This window comes from Triticum urartu, chromosome 6A (genome assembly GCF_056163025.1).
Source record: "Triticum urartu cultivar PI428250 chromosome 6A, HENAU_Tu73, whole genome shotgun sequence".
Classification (NCBI taxonomy): Eukaryota; Viridiplantae; Streptophyta; class Magnoliopsida; order Poales; family Poaceae; genus Triticum; species Triticum urartu.
The window spans coordinates 343594795-343616150 of NC_141878.1; positions in this window are offsets into that span (position 1 = coordinate 343594795).

A 21356-nucleotide genomic window follows, 5' to 3' on the forward strand; every position below is an offset into this window, starting at 1 on the left:
TAGTTTCTCTTCCAGCTGATCTAACGATCTTGCCATTATCAAATGCAAACAATGTTCATCTGAATAAGCATGATTGGCACATGATTATATTTTCCAGACAACAGGAGACATTACCAGTCGGTGCCTCCTTGGACTTCTCTAGTCTGGCGGTAACAGCAGTTAGCTGGGACCGACACTGTTCCAGCTCCCGAGATGGCACACCGTTCTTCTCCATGGGTATCTAATTATACATCGATCCTTAAAATCAGTTGCTTCAACTGTTTTCAAGTCTCGAGGGTTACTGGTATAGGACTATTAAATCCACACAAAATGATCTTACCCGCATATTTTTTGAAAGTTGGTAAGTGGCTCCCGCAAGCCTATCCCGAGCAACTCAGATATAGGCATCCGCCAAGCTGAAGGCATTGAATGCCTATTCAGTAAAATTGGGATCTCGCATAGCTGCCCTCCGGCACCGATGGTTCATGGCACTCTCCACTTCAGAGTTGGTGACGGACACATTATCCGAATCACCGGAGAGAGAACAAGCCGGCATTGCACCCGTATCAACTCTGGCCCTACAGGTAGGGTCCGGGGTCGGATTGGCGGGCATATGCCTGGCAGGGTCTCCGGATATAGTCCGGTGGATGCTCTACCAAAAATACAATGCAACAGAAAATGTCATAGTCTGGTATGCTTGCTATAGGGCATATCAAAAACCGTAACTTTTGTTGGGGAACACAGTAATTTCAAAATAATTCCTACGCACATGCAAGATCCATCTAGGTGATGTATAGCAAAGAGAAGAGAGAGTGTTTTCCATGTACCCTCGTAGACCATAAGCGGAAGCGTTATGACAATGCGGTTGATGTAGTCATACGTCTTCACGATCCGACCGATCCGAGCACCAAAGGTACGGCACCTCCGCGATCTGCACACATTCAGCTCGGTGACGTCCCACGAACTCTAGATCTAGCTGAGGTCAAGGGAGAGTTTCGTCAGCACTATGGCTTGATGACGGTGATGATGAAGTTACTAACGCAGGGCTTCGCCTGAGCTCTACAACAATATGACCGAGGTGGAAATCTGTGGAGGGGGGCACCGCACATGGCTAAACAATCAACTTGTGTGTCTACGGGGTGCCCCCTCCCCTGTATATAAAGGAGTGGAGGAGGGGAGGGCCGGCCGTCTCATGGCGCGCCCAAGGGGGGGGGGCTCCTACTCCTGTGGGAGTAGGATTCCCCCTTCCCTAGTTGGAGTAGGAGAGGAAGGAAGGGGCAGAGAGAGGGAATGAAAGGGGGGGCTGGCCGCCCACCCAACGGGTTCGAGAACTATGTAGACATGGCCGAGAGTCATCTCCAGTCAATAACCAGTAACGAAACCTGGATGCTCATATTGGTTCCTACATATTCTACGAAGATCTTTATCGGTCAAACCGCATAACAACATACATTGTTCCCTTTGTCATCAGTATGTTACTTGCCCGAGATTCGATCGTCGGTATCTCAATACCTAGTTCAATCTCGTTACCGGCAAGTCTCTTTACTCGTTCTGTAATGCAACATCCCATAACTAACTCATTAGTCACATTCCTTGCAAGGCTTGTAGTGATGTGCATTACCGAGATGGCCCAGAGATACCTCTCCGACAATCGGAGTGACAAATCCTAATCTCGATCTATGCCAACTCAACATACACCATCGGAGACACCTATGGAGCATCTTTTGAATCACCCAGTTACATTGTGACATTTGATAATACACTAAGTGTTCCTCCGATATTCGGGAGTTGCATAATCTCATTGTCATAGGAACATGTATAAGTCATGAAGAAAGCAATAGCAACAAACTAAACGATCATAGTGCTAAGCTAACAGATGGTTCTTGTCCATCACATCATTCTCTAATGATGTGATCCCATTCATCAAATGACAACACATGTCTATGGTTAGGAAACTTAACAATATTTGATTAATGAGCTAGTTCTATTAAAGGCATACTAGGGACACCCTGTTTATCTATGTATTCACACATTTACTAAGTTTCCGATTAATACAATTCTAGCATGAATAATAAACATTTAACATGATATAAGGAAATAAATAATAACTTTATTATTGCCTCTAGGGCATATTTCCTTCAGTCTCCCACTTGCACTAGAGTCAATAATCTAGTTCACATCGTCATGTGATTTAACACCAATAGTTCACATCTTTATGCAATGAGTTCACATCTCTATGTGACTAATACCCAAAGGGTTTACTAGAGTCAATAATATAGTTCACATCGCTATGTGATTGACACCCAAAGAGTGGTCATGTTTTGCTTAAGAGAAGTTTAGTCTACGGGTCTGCAACAATCAGATCAGTATGCATTTTGCACATTTCTATGCCTACAATACTTTGCACGAAGCTACTCTAGCTAATTACTCCCACTTCCAATATGTATCTTGATCGAGACTTAGAGTCATCTAGACCGGTGTCAAAAGCTTGCATCGACGTAACTCGTTACGGCGAACTCTTTTATCACCTCCATAATCGAAAAATATTTCCTTAATCCCCTAAGGATAATTTTGACCGCTGTCCAGTGATCTACTCCTAGATCACTATTGTACTCCCTTGCCAAAATCATGCTAAGGTATACAATAGGTCTGGTACACAGCATATCATACTTTATAGAACCTATGACTGAGGCATAGTGAATGACTTTTTATTTTCTCTCTATCTTCTATAGTGGTCGGGCATTGAGTCTGGCTCAACTTCACACCTTGTAACACAGGAAAGAACCCTTACTTTGCTTGATCCATTTTGAACTTCTTCAAAAATTTATCAAGGTATGTGCTTTGTGAAAGTCCAATTAAGCGTCTTGATCTATCTCTATAGATCTTGATGCCCAATATATAAGCAGCTTCGCCGAGGTCTTTCATTGAAAAATTCTTATTCAAGTATCCTTTTATGCTATTCAGAAATTCAGTATCATTTTCGATCAACAATATGTCATCTACATATAATATCAGAAATGCTACAAAGCTCCCACTCACTTTCTTGTAAATACAGGCTTCTCCAAAAGTCTGTACAAAACCATATGCTTTGATCACACTATCAAAACGTATATTCCAACTCCGAGAGGCTTGCACCAGTCCATAAATGGATCGCTGGAGCTTGCACACTGTTTTAGCACCTTTTGGATCGACAAAACCTTTTGGTTGCATCATATACAACTCTTCTTTAAGATATTCATTAAGGAATGCAGTTTTGACATGCAGTTGCATATTGACGAAACACCACATGACTTATTTAGTTCACTCCCGGTTAGGTACTCAACAATGTTAAATGTTGTTAAACATGCAAGAGGTGAAGTATGTGAAAACTACCTATCTTGACAAGTTTAAATGAGGCTGGATATAACAAACAACGAATCCGGAAAATCCCCATGTGCATATTGTGAATTTGGTACTGTTCTGCCATAAACGATATTCTAGAGTTCTTAAACATGCAAGATGAATGCACCATGTTAACCTATGCATTTTCCTACCCCATTTACATATATAATTTATTTAAAACCGAGCTACGGTTATTTAGTTATGAAATAAATCATTTTAACATGGCATTTAAGCAAGTTAATGCAAACAACAATTTACACATTTCAAACATGCATGATGTTGGATATTGTGAAACTAGATGAAATTCTAGTCGTTTTTAATATATAAATCATTTTAATCCGATGCAGCATTTGTGAGTTATTAAATGCATGAACTTGGGGGACTTTTCTGTAAAACTGCCAAACCCCTGGATAAATAGCTAAAATCATAACAGAGGAAAAAACAAACTATCGGGCTGAAACTAAACACGGCCCAACAGTGCACAAGGGCAATCAGTGGCTGGGCTGAGGCTCACTATAGGCCTTGGGCCATTGGTGGAGCTGGGCAGGCCGGTTGCTAGGACGGCTCTGCAACGGAGCTGGGCATGAGCCACGCGCTGTCGCTGGTCAACGCGCGTGCGAGCGCTCGTTCGTCTCTGATGAGAGGAAGCAGGCGGCAGCGGGACTTGCGAGCTGCAGGTCGATGTAGAGGTAGCAGGGGCGACGGCCGCAGGACTTGGGACTGATGCTCATTCGGCGACTGCGGCGCAACGAGAGGAGGCCGGGAACGGACGGCGGCGCTCCAGGGTTGCAGAATTTCGCGACAGAGGGAGTTGGCGGGGACACGAGCGTACCACAGCTGCGACAGGAGCTCCTACTGAATAAAAGAGAGAGGGTTTAGAGAGAGAGAGACGGGAAGGTTGAACTGCCGGAGGAGGAAGGACAAGAAAGGGAAGGCACGGAGCAAGGGGAACGTCGGGAGGTTGGCGCTTTGTGGTCCGGCAAGGTCCTGCGCGTGCGCTCGAGGCTGTAGTGGGGGTCGGGACGACCATGGCCAGGCTTGAGTGGAGATGACAGCGCGAATCTGCCGGGGACGGGACGGAGCTAGCCGGATCCGGCAGCGGGGCGATGAACGGGCGGCGGCCATGGCGCGGTCTTGTGTGTGCTGCTCGCCGGTGAGGTCGTGGCGGAGCACTCCGGCACAAGCGAAGGAGGCCTCGGGCGCGGATCCAGCCCCCGAAGACGGACCTGCAGAGGGGAGGAACAGGTGAACTTGGGCTCCTGGCGCCTTGGCCGTCAAGTTCCTGCGAGAGAGGGAGAGAGGTGTGAGAGAGAGCGGGAGAAAGAGGGAAGAGAAAGAGGGACCGAGTGAAAGGGGAGGGGGTCGGCCTGGTGGTGGCTTCGGTCGCCGGCGGGAGAAGTCTCTCAGGGTCGACGGTGAGAGCGGCAATGAGGCAGCTGGGTGCTCGGGCACGACCGAGGCCAGAAGGAGGAGGCGGGGGGAATTGGATCGAGGAAAAATAGAGGATGCACTGTGCAAGGAGGGTCAGGTGGTTAGGAGGGGTTTCGGGGCCCGCCGATCACAATCAGACGGCTTCAGACGTGAGAACGGTTAGATTGGGCCTGGCGGGTGGTAGTGGGCTGTGTACATGGTCTAGGGAGGAAAGAGAGGGAAAACCCGGCAACAGTTTTTGGAGACCGAAAACGTCCCACGTTAGGCCGACTATAATGCCACTATATTATCCGTTAAGGCGTCAAACGGACTCCGAATGCGATGAAATTTGGCAGGCGGTCTACCGGCAACATAACAACACCGCATGCCAACTTTCATCCCATTCCGAGAACATTTTCCGGCCACTTATAAAATAATATTTCAGACATGCCACGGGCGCGTGCAACTGTGTCTGTGCTCAGAACAGACAACGGAGAGAACTGGGAGTCCCGGATGAATGCATGTTTTGAGAACATGACGATGCAATGCACATGATGACATGGCAAGATGTGACACGCAAGAAAATGACATGGCAACAACATGGAAAACTGGAAGACACCTGGCGCAACGGTTTCGGGGCGTCACAGGGTTGCATGCCGCCTCACAGGTGCTTGGTGGATCAGTGTAGAGGCCGCCCGTCGCCACGCGGGTGCCTGCCCAGTTGGTTGAGCTAGCAGCTGCTTGGGGATGGTGGTGGAGTCTTGGTTGGCGTGGGCCTGGCAGTGGCCCTGCTGATGCCCTCGGCAAGGGTCTTGCCAGGGGCCCGGGAAGGGTACTGTCATGGCGTTGTAGTCATCCCCGGCAAGGGTCTTGCCGGGGGCCTTGTGGATTTCCTCGGCTAGGATTCCTCCGAGGGTCGTCGTCTTCTGGTCCTCATCTGATCTCATATGTTTATTATCTTGATGAAGATTTGCATGCCACCACAGAGGCGCCTCCCGAGCCTTGGTTCCAACGTAGTTGGTTATGTTGGAGCCTTTGGGCTCAAGCGTGGCTCACTCCACTGGCATCGGGCAAGTTGCCATGGCAAGGTTCTTGGTGGGGCTGCGGAGGCTGCCTCGGCAAGGATCTTGCCAAGGGAGTCCACCACGCCCTCTTGCTCTCCTACGCTTCTGGTCTTGGCGCTGCCTTGGTTGCCTCATGTTTTGGCTTCCCTCCGGCTTCCCCCCTCTGCCCTGCTAAGTGTGGTCGTGGCGCGCGGCTCTGACTGCCCGCACATAATTAAAGTGGTCAACAGAAGAGCCCCTACTTTTGTACACCGACAGCAAGCATCAAATGATTCATAATCAAGTGATTCCAAAAGTCCATCCGCATGGAGTTTCTTCATGTGCTTTACACCAATATGACTTAAACGGCACTGCCCCAAGTATGTTGCACTATTATTATCAACTTTGCATCTTTTGGCATCAATGTTATGAATATGTGTATCACCACGATCGAGATTCAATAAACCATTTATATTAAGTGTATGACAATAGAAGGTTTTATTCATGTAGACAGAACAACAATTATTCTTTCACTTAAATGAATAAATGTATTGCAATAAACATGATCCAATCATATTCATGCTCAACGCAAACACCAAATAACATTTATTTTAGGATCAACACTAATCCCGAAGGTAAAAGGAGTGTGCGATGGTGATCTTATGAACCTTGGAATCATTTCCAACACACATCATCACCTTGCCCTTAACTAGTCTTTGTTCATTTTGCAACTCCTGTTTCGAGTTACTAATCTTAGCAACTGAACCGGTATCAAATACCCTGGGGTTACTATGAACACTAGTAATGTACACATCAATAACATGTATATCAAATATACTTTTGTTCACTTTTCCATCCTTCTTATCCGCCAAGTATTTGGGGTAGTTCCGCTTCCATTGACCATTCCCTTTGAAGTAGAAGCACTCAGTTTCAGGCTTAGGTCTAGCTTTGGGCTTCTTCACGGGAGTGGCAACTTGCTTGCCATTCTTCTGAAGTTCCCTTTCTTTCCCTTGCCCTTTTACTTCGAACTAGTGGTCTTGTCAACCATCAACACTAGATGCTTTTTCTTGATTTCTACCTTCTCCAATTTCAGTATCGCGAAGAGCTTGGGAATCATTTCCATTATCCCTTGCATATTATAGTTCATCACAAAGTTCTAGTAACTTGGTGGTAGTGACTAGTGAACTCTGTCAATCACTATCTTATCTAGAAGATTAACTCCCACTTGATTCAAGTGATTGTAGTACTCAGACATTCTGAGCACATGCTCACTATCTGAGCTATTCTCCTCCATATTGTAGGCAAAGTACTTGTCAGAGGTCTCATACCTCTTAACACGGGCATGAGTGTGAAATACCAATTTCATCTCTTGGAACATTTCATATGCTCTGTGGCATTCAAAACGTTTTTGATGTCCCGGTTCTAAGCCGTAAAGTATGGCGCACTAAACTATCAAGTAGTCATCATACCGAGCTTGTCAAATGTTCATAACATCTGCATATGCTACTGCAAAAGGTCCGTCACCTAGCGGTGCATTAAGGACATAATTCTTATGTGCAGCAATGGGGATAATACTCAGATCATGGATCCAGACCGTATCATTGGTACTATTATCTTTAAACTTATTTTTCTCTATGAACATATAAAAAATAAACAGGGACCTATAACGTGAGCTATTGATAAACAACATAATTTGTAAATACTATCAGGACTAAGTTCATGAGAAATTAAAGTCCAATTAATCATATTACTTAAGAACGCCCAGTTAGATAGACATCCCTCTAGTAATCTAAATGATCACGTGATCCATATCAACTAAACCATTTCCGATCATCATGTGAGATGGCGTAGTTTTCAATGGTGAACATCACTATGTCGATCATATCTACTATATGATTCACGTTCAACCTTTCGGTCTTAGTGTTCCGAGGCCATATCTGCATATGCTAGGCCCACCAAGTTTAACCCGAGTATTATGCTTGTGGCTGCCTTGGCAAGGATCTTGCCGAGGGAGTCCACCTCGCCCTCTTGCTCTCCTGCGCTTCTAGTTTTGGCGTTGCCTAGGTTGACTCGTGTTTTGGCTTCCCTCCAGCTTCCCCCCTCTGCCCTGCTAAGTGTTGCCGTGGCACACGGCTGTGACTGCCCATGCACAAGTAAAGGGTTCAAAAGAACAGCCCCTACTTTTGTACACCGACAGGAGCCCCCGGGCCTGGGCCACACATAAGCGCACCACGTTGGTGTGCTAGACCCAGAACGATGCGCGGGCACGTGTGGCAGATTTTACCACAGTAACTTTTCGTCCGCTGTGCTTCCCTACGACTTGCATTGAACACGCGTCGTGGGGGGTCGTGCGTGACATGGGGGTCATGCGTGGGGCGGTTTTCGCACGCATGCATCACATCGTGGTAAAGAGGTGGCCCGCGCCTTCCCCGTAAAAAGGAAACGGCCGCAGGCATGCTGCTCATTTACCCCCTATGTCTTCTCCAATCTCAGAGTCGTTGTTCATTCCTTCTTCCTTCTTCCTCCTCAAGCCCCTGCTCTTGCTTGTCACCATTGCATTTTCGCTGCCCTTTCCCTTCCATCGTTCGCACCTGCCATGGCACCAAAGACTAGCAAGGACAAGGGAGCGGCCAAGAACGCCGGAGGGGCGGAGCCGTCAGAGAATGAGTTGGCGGCGCGACGGACAGAGCTCGCCTACTTTCCCTCGACGGTCGACGCGGCCCACCTCCGGGACAACTTCAGGCCGCTGTGGGGGTTCAAGATGGGGGGAGTAACGAAGGGGCATCCTGCCACACACGTCATCCCTGCCAACTGCGGCATAGTCGCCCCGAATCGGTACCCGTTCTTCGTCGATTATTTCTCCTGTGGCCTCTGCCCCCCTTATCCGATTTATTCAATGACATCATGCATACCTTCAGATCCCCCTCCTAGATTTCACCCCAAATGCTGTGGAGTGCAGGGATCTTTTCGCCCACCTCTACGAGGGCTTCGCCGATGTGCATTACAACACGGAGCTCTTCCGCCACTACTTCTTCCGTGGGATCCAGCAAGGAGGCACCATCTCTGGTTGTGTCACCTAGATCCCGAGGTCCAAGGGGACATACCCGGAGGGCGCTCAAAAGTAGAGGTGGGAGGAGTTGCAGGGCCAGTGGTACTGGATTGAAGAGGAGGATCCACAAGAGATCTGCCGGGTTCGCGAGGCGCCGCTGGTTCGCGGAAACGACTGGAGCAGTGTCGACGCCGACGACCCGAAGGTCACGGTCGCCACCACCAGAATTCTTCGCCTCACCAAGGCCGGGCTCACCCTCGAGATGATCGGGGCGTATTTCATCCGCCGCCGAATCGCTCCGCTGCATAACAAGAGGAGGCCGGCCTGGCTCTTCACGAACGTGGCAAACATCATGCAACTCCGCCCCGGCCTCGACCACAACTTCACCGTGTTGGCGCACACTCACTTCTGCCAGCGGCTCTTCCAGCTTGATGTGGACCGCGATGGCAAGGCCGAGAGGTCTGGCAAGGTTGGAAGGCCGGCAAGGTCGCCAAGGGGCCCTTGTTTGGGTTGCCGGCAGGGGTGGTCCCGCTAAGCAATAACTCGCGCCGAAGCGACATCATCACCATGATGCCAGAGTTCAACGCGCACGGCCTCGTTCCAAATTGGGCCGAGCCGCCGGAGGATCAAGTGCAGGAGATTTTTGACACCCTGGAGAAGAAGTACATCTGCGAGGAGCCACAGCTCGTCCAGGACACCACCTAGGTAGAGCTAGACTACATTGCCGCCAGGGTGATGGAGGCGGAGCTTGCCAGGAAAGCCGGCAGCGCCGGCGGTGTGGAGGACAAAGCCACGGTGGCCGCAGAGGAGAAGGAGCTCGCCCAGTGGGTGGAGTCCGCTGGGGAGTCCAGGAACACCGGCACCGGGGCTCGTCTTATGGGAGACAACGATGACGAGCCGTCCGAGGAGGAGGCTGAAGCTGTCGATCCCCCAGCCGCGGGGAAAAGGCGAGTCCTGCGACGGGCTAGCTCCGGCGAGCTGGTTCAGCCTGGCAGGGCCATGCCACCCCGGCAAGCCCAGGAGACGTCCACGCGCCAAGCGAGTGCCGCGGCGGTGAAGAAATTGGTGAAGGCCGCGGTGGAGAAGAAGAAAGCATCTGCTTCTTGTTCGTCTAAGCGTTCCCCAACTCCACCTACTTCCCTTCCTCCGGCAGGTGACGATATAGAGGTATTCTTCGACCTCGTGTCTCTTAGCCCGAGGAGGAAGAGGAAGGTAGCAGAAGAAGAAACGGAGGACGAGTAAGTGCTTCAACTCTTGTCATCTCCATCCCTCCAGGCCGTATCTCTTTTCTTGACTTGTCTTCATCTTGGCAGGGATACGGAGACACTGGCCCAGAGGGTGAAGAGCGCCAGGTCTTTGGCAGGCGGCCAGCCGCCAGCGGGCACCTCTAAGGCGCCACTTGTGGTGGTGAGCAGCACAGACAGCAGCCCCCGACACAGCCCCCAGCGTAAGCTCATCACCCGCCCCTCGTCAACGTGTGTCGTGGGTACGATTCTTGGTACTGACCTTGCCATGATCGTAGGAGGGGGATAGCAGCAGGAGGAGCCACTGAGGGCTACCCCCAACACGCCGCCTCCGTCAACCACGCCACCCCGAGGGGTGTCCCTGGCAAGGGCGCCAAGCACCGAGCCCATGCACACGGAGGAGGAGGAGAACTTGGGCGCCGGCGGATCCACCTTGGCGCCAAATGTTGGCGAGGAAGGGGCTACTTCTTCCCAGCCTAGCATGGGTACATTAATTGCCTCTCATCCGTGCCCTTTCTTCTTCTTTCTGAATCTTTGTCTTGTCTTCACTTCATCCCCTTCTCGATATCCAGATCCTACATCGGAGGACCAGGAGGACATAGACACCATCATCGAGGATGTCACCAAGGCCGCCAAGGCGGAGGCCAAGAAGATCGCCGCCGAGGAGGCCGCCAAGGGCGCTGCTGAGGACGCTGCCAAGGGGCCTGCCGAGGAACATAGCAAGGCTACTACCGGGGTGGCCGGCAAGGGACCTGCCGGGGAGGCCGGCAAGTCCGCTGCCTAGGAGGAGGTGGCCAATGACCAGCCTTCCTCCTCCGCTGCCTCTAGCTCCGGCAGGTATCTGAGGGTGAGCGACGACCTTTTCTTCCACCTTCTAGGGGCATCGAGCTCTAGGGCTCCCATCGAGGGAGAGGTGTTCGACGAGGAGGTGCTCGCCGCTGCCGGGCTCGAGGTCGTCGACGAGCCAAGCGCCCGTAGTGACGGTTCTCAAGAGGAGCGGCTTCTCTAGGCCATGGGCTCCAGCTTTTGGAAGTTCCAGGCGCTCCACCGTGCCCGCCTGGACAAGGCCAAGTCCAGGATGGCAACGATGGATAAGGTGAAGGTGGACCTCAAGGGACGCGTCGCCGAGGCGCAAACTTGGTACCGCGAAGCCTGTGAGGAGCTGAAGGCCGCCCAGGGCGAGCTGGCCACGCGCGAGGTGCTCACCATGGAGAGGGCCAACATTGAGAAGGCCCAAGAGACGGCGAAGAACCTGGCCGCCGCAGCCGAGGCCGCTCGAGCCCAGCATCAAGCCACGCTGAACACCCAGGAGGAGGACCTTGCCGCGCGTGAGGGGAAGCTAGTCGCAACACTCGGTGGCAAGGAGGAGGAGGTGGAAAAGCTTGTCGTGCAGTGGACCCAGGAGCTAGAGCAGAGGCACAAGGAGGCACTCGATGCCTAGGTTCTGGTTCACGCCAACAAGGTGAAGGAGCTGGAGGTGGAGCGGAACAAGTTGAAGGATTAGGTCCTGAAGCTGTCCAAGGCAAAGGACACGCTCAACGGTGCCCTGGTTGAGGCACAAGGTGCAGTCCTCGACAAGGCCGGGCAGCTCTCCGAGGCCAACAACTCCATCAAAGTCCTCAAGCTAAAGTTGGAGGGTCTCGAGGGGATGCTGTCGAAGGGCAAGGCCCGGGAGGAGGCCCTAGCCAAGGACTTGGAGACCGAGAAGCAGCTGCGGAAGAATGAAGCCGAAACCACAAGGATTTTGTGGAAGGCGAGAACCGCTGGATAGGGCGCCTCGAAGGCGTCGCCGGCAGGGTCACCACGTAGCTGGCCACCATGGGGATGCCAAATGTGAGGTATACCCCGGAGCGCAAAGCGAGCCCCAACGCCAAGCTAACCATCTTCTTCGAGGGCGTCCTCGGGGCCCTGGAGCAGCTCCACTGCAATCGGGCGGCCTCCCTGGGCGATGAGTCCCGGAGGCTTTGCCGGGTGCCATGACCAAGGTTCTCACCATGGTGGCACACTGGAACCCCAACCTCGACTTCGACGCCGCGCTGGAGAGCTTGCCGGAGGATGCAGACCTCACGAAGCTCAAGCAGCGTATCAAGCCCATCATCAGCCTCATTGGCGGAATCGCGAGGGTGGAGGGCCAGCGCGGGGATTAGGCACCCCATTTCTCGTCGCCGCTGCAGGTTCATGCATGGCCAAGACAATTTATATCTTTAGTTAGAACCATAGCAACAATTGATGTAATATAACCCTACAGTACTTTTGATACAATGCATGTTATTCTCCTGTCTGATCTTCCCTTGTATGTCCGCCCTACGTTAACCGGGTAGGCTTGTCGGCGCATAAACCCAGGGCGGCACCTTGGGGACGGATCCCCAATATCCTGCCGACTGTGCTTGCTACCCGGTGAACCACCTTACTGCTCTCAACGCAGCCGCTCGAACTGTCGAGCTTGACTTCAGTCAGAATCAAGAGCGTTGCCAACTACGGAAGGCTACCCAGCCACTCTCGACGCGGCCGCTTGAGCTGTTGAGCCGACTCGACACAGAACAAGGACATTTCCAATTGCGGAAGGGCCCCTTTGCGTGCAGGTTTTCAATACACAGGGTAGGACCTTCGAGGATAATAACCATATATAAAAAGAAATTGCTCAAAGTTTCGCATGACTTAGCTTTTCTGTCATTGCACGGGCATCCACCGCATCCACAGATGGCACCGCCAAGCTCGGTCATCTTCTTCCTTGGAATGACGTCCACGATGAAGCAGCTGCCCCGATCAGACCAAATTCTCACAACTGCGTCCCCTACATGGCGCGCCAGAGATGTCGGTGGGAACGACACATATGGGGTCACTGGGATCCCTTCTACGGTCGGCGGGCATGGGGTTGTGCGAAGAGCGGGTCAGACATGGAGCACACAGATCGTTTACCCAGGTTCGGGCCACGAGGATGTGTAATACCCTAGCCCTTCTTTGGTGGATGAATTTGAGTGTTCTTGTGTTCCTGAGCTAGCTACGGGGTGCAATTTTGCCAAAAAGAGCCGAATCTCTCTGCTGGTCGCCTCGGGCCTCCTTTTATAGGAAAGAGGGATTGCCAAAGTGGCCCACAGGAGGTGGAAAGGTCTACATTAGACAAGCCTATCCTCTGGGACCATCGGATAAACACATTTAATGCGCTGCCGACGTGCCCTCCTTGCTTTATCGAGGACGCCAGGGAAGCACGTCCCAGCTGTCGCCGCCTCGCCTGGCCTTGACACGCGTCCGAGCTGATGAGGCATCATGGCGCCACGTTGGTTGGCTGCTGGACTGGTGCGGTGATGGAGTCTTCATGAAGGGTCGCATGCCTCCACACAGGTGCTTGCTGGGTCGGTGTAGAGGCCGCCCGTCGCGATGCAGGTGCCTGCCCAGCTGGTTGAGCTAGCAGCTGCTTGGGGACGGTGGTGGAGTCTAGGCTGGTGCGGGCCTGGCAGTGGCCCTACTGATGCCCTCATCAAGGGTCTTGCCAGGGGCCTGGCAAGGGTACTTGCGTGGCGTTGTAGTCGTCCTCGGCAAGGTTCTTGCCCGGTGCCTTGTGGATTTCCTCGGCTAGGATTCCCCCAAGTGTCGCCGTCTTCTGGTCCTCATCTGATCTCATATGTTTATGATCTTGACGAAGATTTGCATGCCACCACAGAGGCGCCTCCCGAGCCTTGGTTCCAACGTAGTTGGTTAGGTTGGAGCCTGTGGGATCAAGGGTGGCTCACTCCGCTAGCATCAAGCAAGCTACCCCGACAAGGCTCTTGCCGGGGCTGTGGAGGCTGCCTTGGCAAAGATCTTGGCGAGGGAGTCCACCTCGCCCTCTTGCTCTCCTGCGCTTCTGGACTTGGCATTGCCATGGTTGCCTCGTATTTTGGCTTCCGCCCTCAGCCCTGCTAAGTGTGGCCATGGCACACGGCTCTGACAGCCCGTGCACAAGTAAAGGGGTCAAAAGAAGAGCCCCTACTTTTGTACACTGACAACAAGCATCAAATGATTCATAATCAAGTGATTCCAAAAGTCCATCCGCATGGAGTTTCTTCATGCGCTTTACACCAATAAGACTTAAACAGCAGTGCCACAAGTATGTTGCACTATCATTATCAATTTTGCATCTTTTGGCATCAATGTTATGAATATGTGTATCACTACAATCGAGATTCAATAAACCATTTATATTAAGTGTATGACCATAGAAGGTTTTATTCATGTAAACAGAATAATAATTATTCTTTCACTTAAATGAATAAATGTATTGCAATAAACATGATCCAATCATAATCCTGTTCAACGCAAACACCAAATAATATTTATTTTAGGTTCAACACTAATCCCGAAGGTAAAAGGAGTGTGCGATGGTGATCTCATCAACCTTGGAATCATTTCCAACACACATCGTCACCTTGCCCTTAACTAGTCTCTGTTCATTTTGCAACTCCTGTTTTGAGTTACTAATCTTAGCAACTGAACCGCTATCAAATACCCTGGGGTTACTATGAACACTAGCAATGTAGACATCAATAACATGTATATCAAATATACTTTTGTTCACTTTTCCATCCTTCTCATCCGCCATGTATTTGGGGTAGTTCTGCTTCTAGTGACCATTCCCTTTGCAGTAGAAGCACTCAGTTTCAGGCTTAGGTCTAGCTTTGGGGTTCCGCACAGGAGTGGCAACTTGCTTGCCATTCATCTGAAGTTCCCTTTCTTTCCCTTGCCCTTTTACTTCGAACTAGTGGTCTTGTCAACCATCAACACTTCATGCTTTTTCTTGATTTCAACCTTCGCCAATTTCAGTATCTCGAATAGCTTGGGAATCGTTTCCTTTATCCCTTGCATATTATAGTTCATCATGAAGTTCTAGTAACTTGGTGATAGTTAATAGAGAACTCTGTCAATCACTATCTTATCTAGAGGATTAACTCCCACTTGATTCCAGTCATTGTAGTACTGAAACATTCTGAGCACATGCTCACTATCTGAGCTATTCTCCTCCATCTTGTAGGCAAAGTACTTGTCAGAGGTCTCATACCTCTTAACACGAGCATGAGTCTGAAATACCAATTTCAGCTCTTGGAACATCTCATATGCTCTATGGCGTTCAAAACATTTTTGATGTCCCGGTTCTAAGACGTAAAGTATGGAGCACTAAACTATCAAGTAGTCATCATACCGAGCTTGTCAAACGTTCATAACGTCTGCATATGCTCCTGCAAAAGGTCCGCTACCTAGCGGTGCATTAAGGACAGAATTCTTCTGTGCAGCAATGGTGATAATCCTCAGATCATGGATCGAGTTCGTATCATTGCTACTATTATCTTTCAACTTATTTTTCTCTAGGAACATATCAAAAATAAAGAGGGAGCTATAACATGAGCTATTGATCTACAACATAATTTGTAAATACAATCATCACTAAGTTCATGATAAATTAAAGTTGAATTAATCATATTACTTAAGAACTCCAACTTAGATAGACATACGTCTAGTCATCTAAATGATCACGTGATCCATATCAACTAAACCATGTCCGATCATCACGTGAGATGGAGTAGTTTTCAATGGTGAACATCACTATGTTGATCATATCTAGTATATGATTCACGTTCGACCTTTAGGTCTCAGTGTTCCGAGGCCATATCTACATATGCTAGGCCCGTCAAGTTTAACCCGAGTATTATGCTTGTGCAAAACTAGCTTGCACCCATTGTATGTGAACATAGAGCTTATCACACCCGATCATCACATGGTGTCTCGGCACGACGAACTGTAGCAACGGCGCATACTGGGGGAGAACACTTGTACCTTGAAATTTAGTGAGAGATCATCTTATAATGCTACCGCCGAACTAAGCAAAATAAGATGCATAAAGGATAAACATCACATGTAATCAAATAGAAGTGATATGATATGGCCATCATCATCTTGTTCCTTTGATCTCCATCTCCGAAGCACCATCATGATCACCATCGTCACTGGCTTGACACCTTGAGCTCCATTGAAGCATCGTTGTTGTCTTGCCAACTATTGCTTCTACAACTATCGCTACCGCTTAGTGATAAAGTAAAGCAATTATGTGGCGATTGCATTTCATACAATAAAGCGACAACCATATGGCTCCTGCCAGTTGCCGATAACTGTGTTACAAAACATGATCATCTCATACAACAATTTATATAATCACGTCTTGACCATATCACGTCACAACATGCCCTATAAAAAGAAGTTAGACGTCCTCTACTTTGTTGTTGCAAGTTTTACGTGGTTGCTACTGGCTTCTAGCAAGAACCGTTCTTACCTACGCATCAAAAACGACAACGTAGTATAGTGATTAATTTTTGATCTTCAGAAAGAACCCTGTTCATTGAAACCGATTCAACTAAAGTTGGAGAAACAGACACCCACTAGCCACCTCTGTGCGAAGCATGTCGATAGAACCAGTCTCGCGTAAGCGTACGCGTAATGTCGGTCTGAGCAGCTTCATCCAACAATACCGCTGAGTCAAGAATCAACTAATGATGGCAAGCAATATGTATAAACTCACGCCCACAACTCCTTTGAGTTCTACTCGTGCATATAACATCTACGCATAGACCTAGCTCCGGTGCCACTGTTGGGGAACACAGTAATTTCAAAAAAAATCCTATGCACACACAAGATCCATCTAGGTGATGCACAGCATGCAACGAGAGGGGAGAGAGTTGTCCACGTACCCTCATAGAACGTAAGTGGAAGTGTTATGACAACACGGTTGATGTAGTTGTACGTCTTCGCGATCTGACCGATTCTAGCACCGAAGGTACGATACCTCCGTGATTTGCACATGTTCAGCTCGGTGATGTCCCACGAACTCTAGATCCAGCTGAGGTCGAGGGAGAGTTTCATCAGCACGACGGTGTGATGACGGTGATGATGAAGTTACTGACGCAGGGCTTCGCCTAAGCTCTACAACAATATGACCAAGGTGGAAATTTGTGGAGGGAGGCACCACACACAGCTAAACAATCAACTTCTGTGTCTATGGGGTGCCCCCCTCCCTGGTATATAAAAGAGTGGAGGAGGGGAGGACCGGCCCTCTCATGGCGCGCCCAAGGGGGGAGTCCTACTCCCGGTGGGAGTAGGATTCCCCCTTCCCTAGTTGGAGTAGGAGAGGAAGGAAGGAAAGGGGGTCCAGCCCCGACCCAATTTGAATTGGGCTTGGGGGGCGCACCTTCCACCTTCGCCACCTCCTCATCTCTCTCCCACTAAGGCCCAATAAGGCCCATTGACTCCTCGGGGGGTTCCGGTAACCCCCCCGGTTCTCCCTTAAATGCCCGAACTCATCCGGAACCATTCCGATGTCCTAACATAGCCTTCCAATATATCGATCTTTATGTCCTGACCATTTAGAGACTCCTCATCATGTCCGTGATCACATCCCGGACTCCGAACTACCTTCAGTACCTCAAAATGCATAAACTCATAATACCGATCATCATCGAACGTTAAGCGTGCGGACCCTATGAGTTCGAGAACTGTGTAGACATGACCGAGACTCATCTCCGGTCAATAACCAATAGCGGAACCTAGATGCTCATATTGGTTCCTACATTTTCTACAAAGATCTTTATCGGTCAACCCGCATAACAACATACGTTGTTCCCTTTGTCATCGTTAGTTACTTGCCCAAGATTCGATCGTTGGTATCTCAGTACCTAGTTCAATCTCGTTACCGACAAGTCTCCTTACTCATTCCGCAATGCAACATCCCGTAAGTAACTCATTAGTCACATTGCTTGCAAGACTTATAGTGATGTGCATTACCGAGATGACCTAGAGATACCTCTCCGACAATCGGAGTGACAAATCCTAATCTTGATTATGCCAACTCAACAAACACCATCGGAGACACCAATAGAGCATCTTTAATCACCCAGTTATGTTGTGACGTTTGATAGCACACTAAGTGTTCCTCCGGTATTGGGGAGTTGCATAATCTCATAGTCATAGAAACATGCATAAGTCATGAAGAAAGCAATAGCAACAAACTAAACGATCATAGTGCTAAGCTAACAGATGGGTCTTGTCCATAACATCATTCTCTAATGATGTGAAATCGTTCATCAAATGAAAACACATGTCGATGGTTAGGAAAATTAACCATCTTTGATTAACGAGCTAGTTCTAGTAGAGGCATAGTAGGGACACTCTATTTGTCTACGTATTCACACATGTACTTAGTTTCCGGTTAATACAATTCTAGCATGAATAATAAACATTTATCACGATATAAGCTAATAAATAATAACTTTATTATTGCCTCTAGGGAATATTTCCATAACCTTTTTTATGAAGGTGGGGGCTTGGAAGTATCATTGTCCACCTTTCTTTTCGAAGACCGGCCTTGTGTCGGCGTCCCTATTTAAGGGACGATCCCAATGCAGCGCGGCCAGACGAGCGCCGCCCCTTTGAAGCACGAGACACTGCAGTGCGTGAGGCACAATAGGAAGGCTCTTTTGGAGGAGATGCTCCCTGGGCACTTAAATGGGAAGATGGAAGAAGGCCAGGGTAATCGGCTTTGATGGCCACTTCCGTGCCATCGTAGCTCGCCTCATAAAAGGCCCCCTCCTTGAGCTCCACGGATATATCTGGATCCTCCTCGAATCCGGGATCCTAGTCCCGAATATGGTCCTCTGGCTGCGGAGCGGGACTGTAGATCCCTGCAGTGACCTTCCTCCATTGCTGGTAAAAATGGTCGGGTTAAGATTAACTAATTGCAACTCAGTAAGAAGATTGAGTGAGGTGTTGAATTGAATGCTTACCCAGCTAGGGGGGGTGTACATGGAAAAGCCATCTCGGTACTTGAGGCGAGTGAATTCTTCTTTCTCCCCTTTATAAAGGTCGGCCAACATGGTGGCCAGGGCGGTAAACTTATCCGGACCCTTGCGCCCATAGTGGGATGTATCATCCTCCGCGTTGTAGTTCCACATGGAGAGTCATCTAAATTGGAGTGGTTGTACACCGTGCGTTATGGAAATCACCATGACTTCAATTATGGACAGTTCGGACTGGGTGAGTACCTTTATATTGTCCATTAACTTCTTGACTTCCGCACTGTCTTGCTCCTCGAGGATCCGAGAGCGCCAGCTGTGGCGTTTCCTTAGCGGGTGTCGGCATCCTGGGAACGGGGGTACCCAGACTTGCCTGGCTGCGGCCCGGGGCGTGGCTCCACCAGCGGCCTGGTACGTCCCATCTTCATCAACCAAGGCTCAAGACCCTCGCGAGGGGCCAAGCCTCGCGAGGCGGACGACGCAAGAACTCCTCAGGGCCAACCTCACTATGCTGGCTCACGAGGAGCGGAGAGATCAAGGCAAGGGGCACCTCGTGAGGTGCCCGTGACGTGAGCCATGATGACCAAGGCTAGGCGGGCGCCAGCGGGCACAGAGTGCTAGTTTCCTCTTCGGTGCTAAAGAGGCAGGCGCAGGCGAGGAGTACCGAGGCGTCAGGTAAATATTTCCATATCGGCACAACCAGACCAAGACCAACAAGACAGAAAGACGGAGGTCACCACGGAGCCCACGACGGCGTCACCACCAGAACCTTTGGCAGGCGAAGACCACCTTTTGTCCGGATATCTTGTACTCGTTGTCCCCTTCAAATTGGCCGTTGTGGGATCCCTTCCCGCCTAATATTTGGGGAGAGGACCCGGGCCTCTATAAATTCGGGCAAACCACCACCATAGCCAGAGGAGGGCTCATCGAGAGAGAGAGAGAGAGAGAGAAAGAGAGGCTCATCTGGAGACATATCACTCGGATCATCCCCAACCACACAAGCTCATCGAGCTCAAGAATACCTCTCCTCAGGAGGCTGTTCTTCCCTTGTACTTGTTCATCCCCAGCCTACAAGCAATCCACCACACCACACTGGAGTAGGGTATTACACCGCAACGGTGGCCCGAACCAGTATACACTCTTGTGTCCCTTGTTCTTTGGGTTCAGCAAGCTAGGCTTTGAGAATGTTGCGAGAGCGTGAGCTGGGGTAGAGATCTTCATGCACACCCCAGTGTTCGAACCTCAAGGGTTTGCCGGAACCCGTAATCCGACATTTGGCGTGCCAGGCAGGTGTGCGCCGAGGTTTTCTTCCCCAAAACCGATATGTGGTCGCCTCACGTCTCTGATGTCTGAAGATTCGAGGACCCAGGCCGACTGTTGGGCAACCTGGACAGCTCGAGTACTTCCATCCATTCCAGAAGACCTCAACTCCGCACTCTAGGTGGCCCGCGCACCGCCCAACACCGCGGAGGTGGGCAGCATGGGTCGACGTCCTCTACCCTCACGCCACGGCGAGCACGCGCCGCCGCAAGATCTGCAAGCTACACTGCAGAGACGGTGCCACAGACCCGACGGGAACAGGCGAACATGCGAGCCGCGCTCGTGGTGGCGCGGGAGCTGCTGCGGTGCCGGCTAATGGAGAGCGGCCATGACGCGCTGCTGGAACACGTCGCCGAGCTATTGGATGTTGCGGCCAGGAGTACACTACCTTTCTGCTCCCTACTCACATCTCAAGTTGTGGCCAGGTCACACAACGGGCCTCGTTGCGCCCGCACGCTTCCCAGGTGCACCAAGATGGCTCGCCAACGTTAGCACGACCGGCCGTGCCGGACGTCTGGCCACGCCTTCGCCTTCCCTGGGTGGCGTAGGTGTGGGCGTTGCTCCTCCCGGTCCCAATCAAGTGCCACCCCACAACATGGAGGATCAGGGCGCCTCGGTGGAAGTTCTGGCGAGGCAGCTTAGGAAGCCTATGTACCCCGCATGGTGGATCAGGAGTACACGGTAGAGGATGACCCCTGCACATTCCATGAGCTGGGCAGGGAAGAAGAGATGTTGGAGGCCGAGGCCTACTACGAGCCACCCAGGATCTTGGCCGACCCGGACGACGACAACCACCCCAGGGTACCACTGATATCTTAGGAGCAAGCTTATGCTAACCATGGGTCGCAGGTGGACCGAGCTGCAGCGGTGGACGGCGACCCCGGCACTGCAGCCTCACCCCAGTCAGGGGCGATGCACTGGGGGCTGCATGGAAGGGCTCCGGAGCAAGTCCCTCCTGCATGTCGCGTGGGGCAGGGCGCCACCCGAAGGTAGGTCCTCTACCGGGGAGGCGCCGGTGAGCCCTCCCCCGGCAGAGGGCCCGTGGACGCCGAGGGCGCCGCTGGCATCCCCTTTGCCCCTTGGCCTTGTCCTGGGTTTCGGACGCCCCAACGATGGT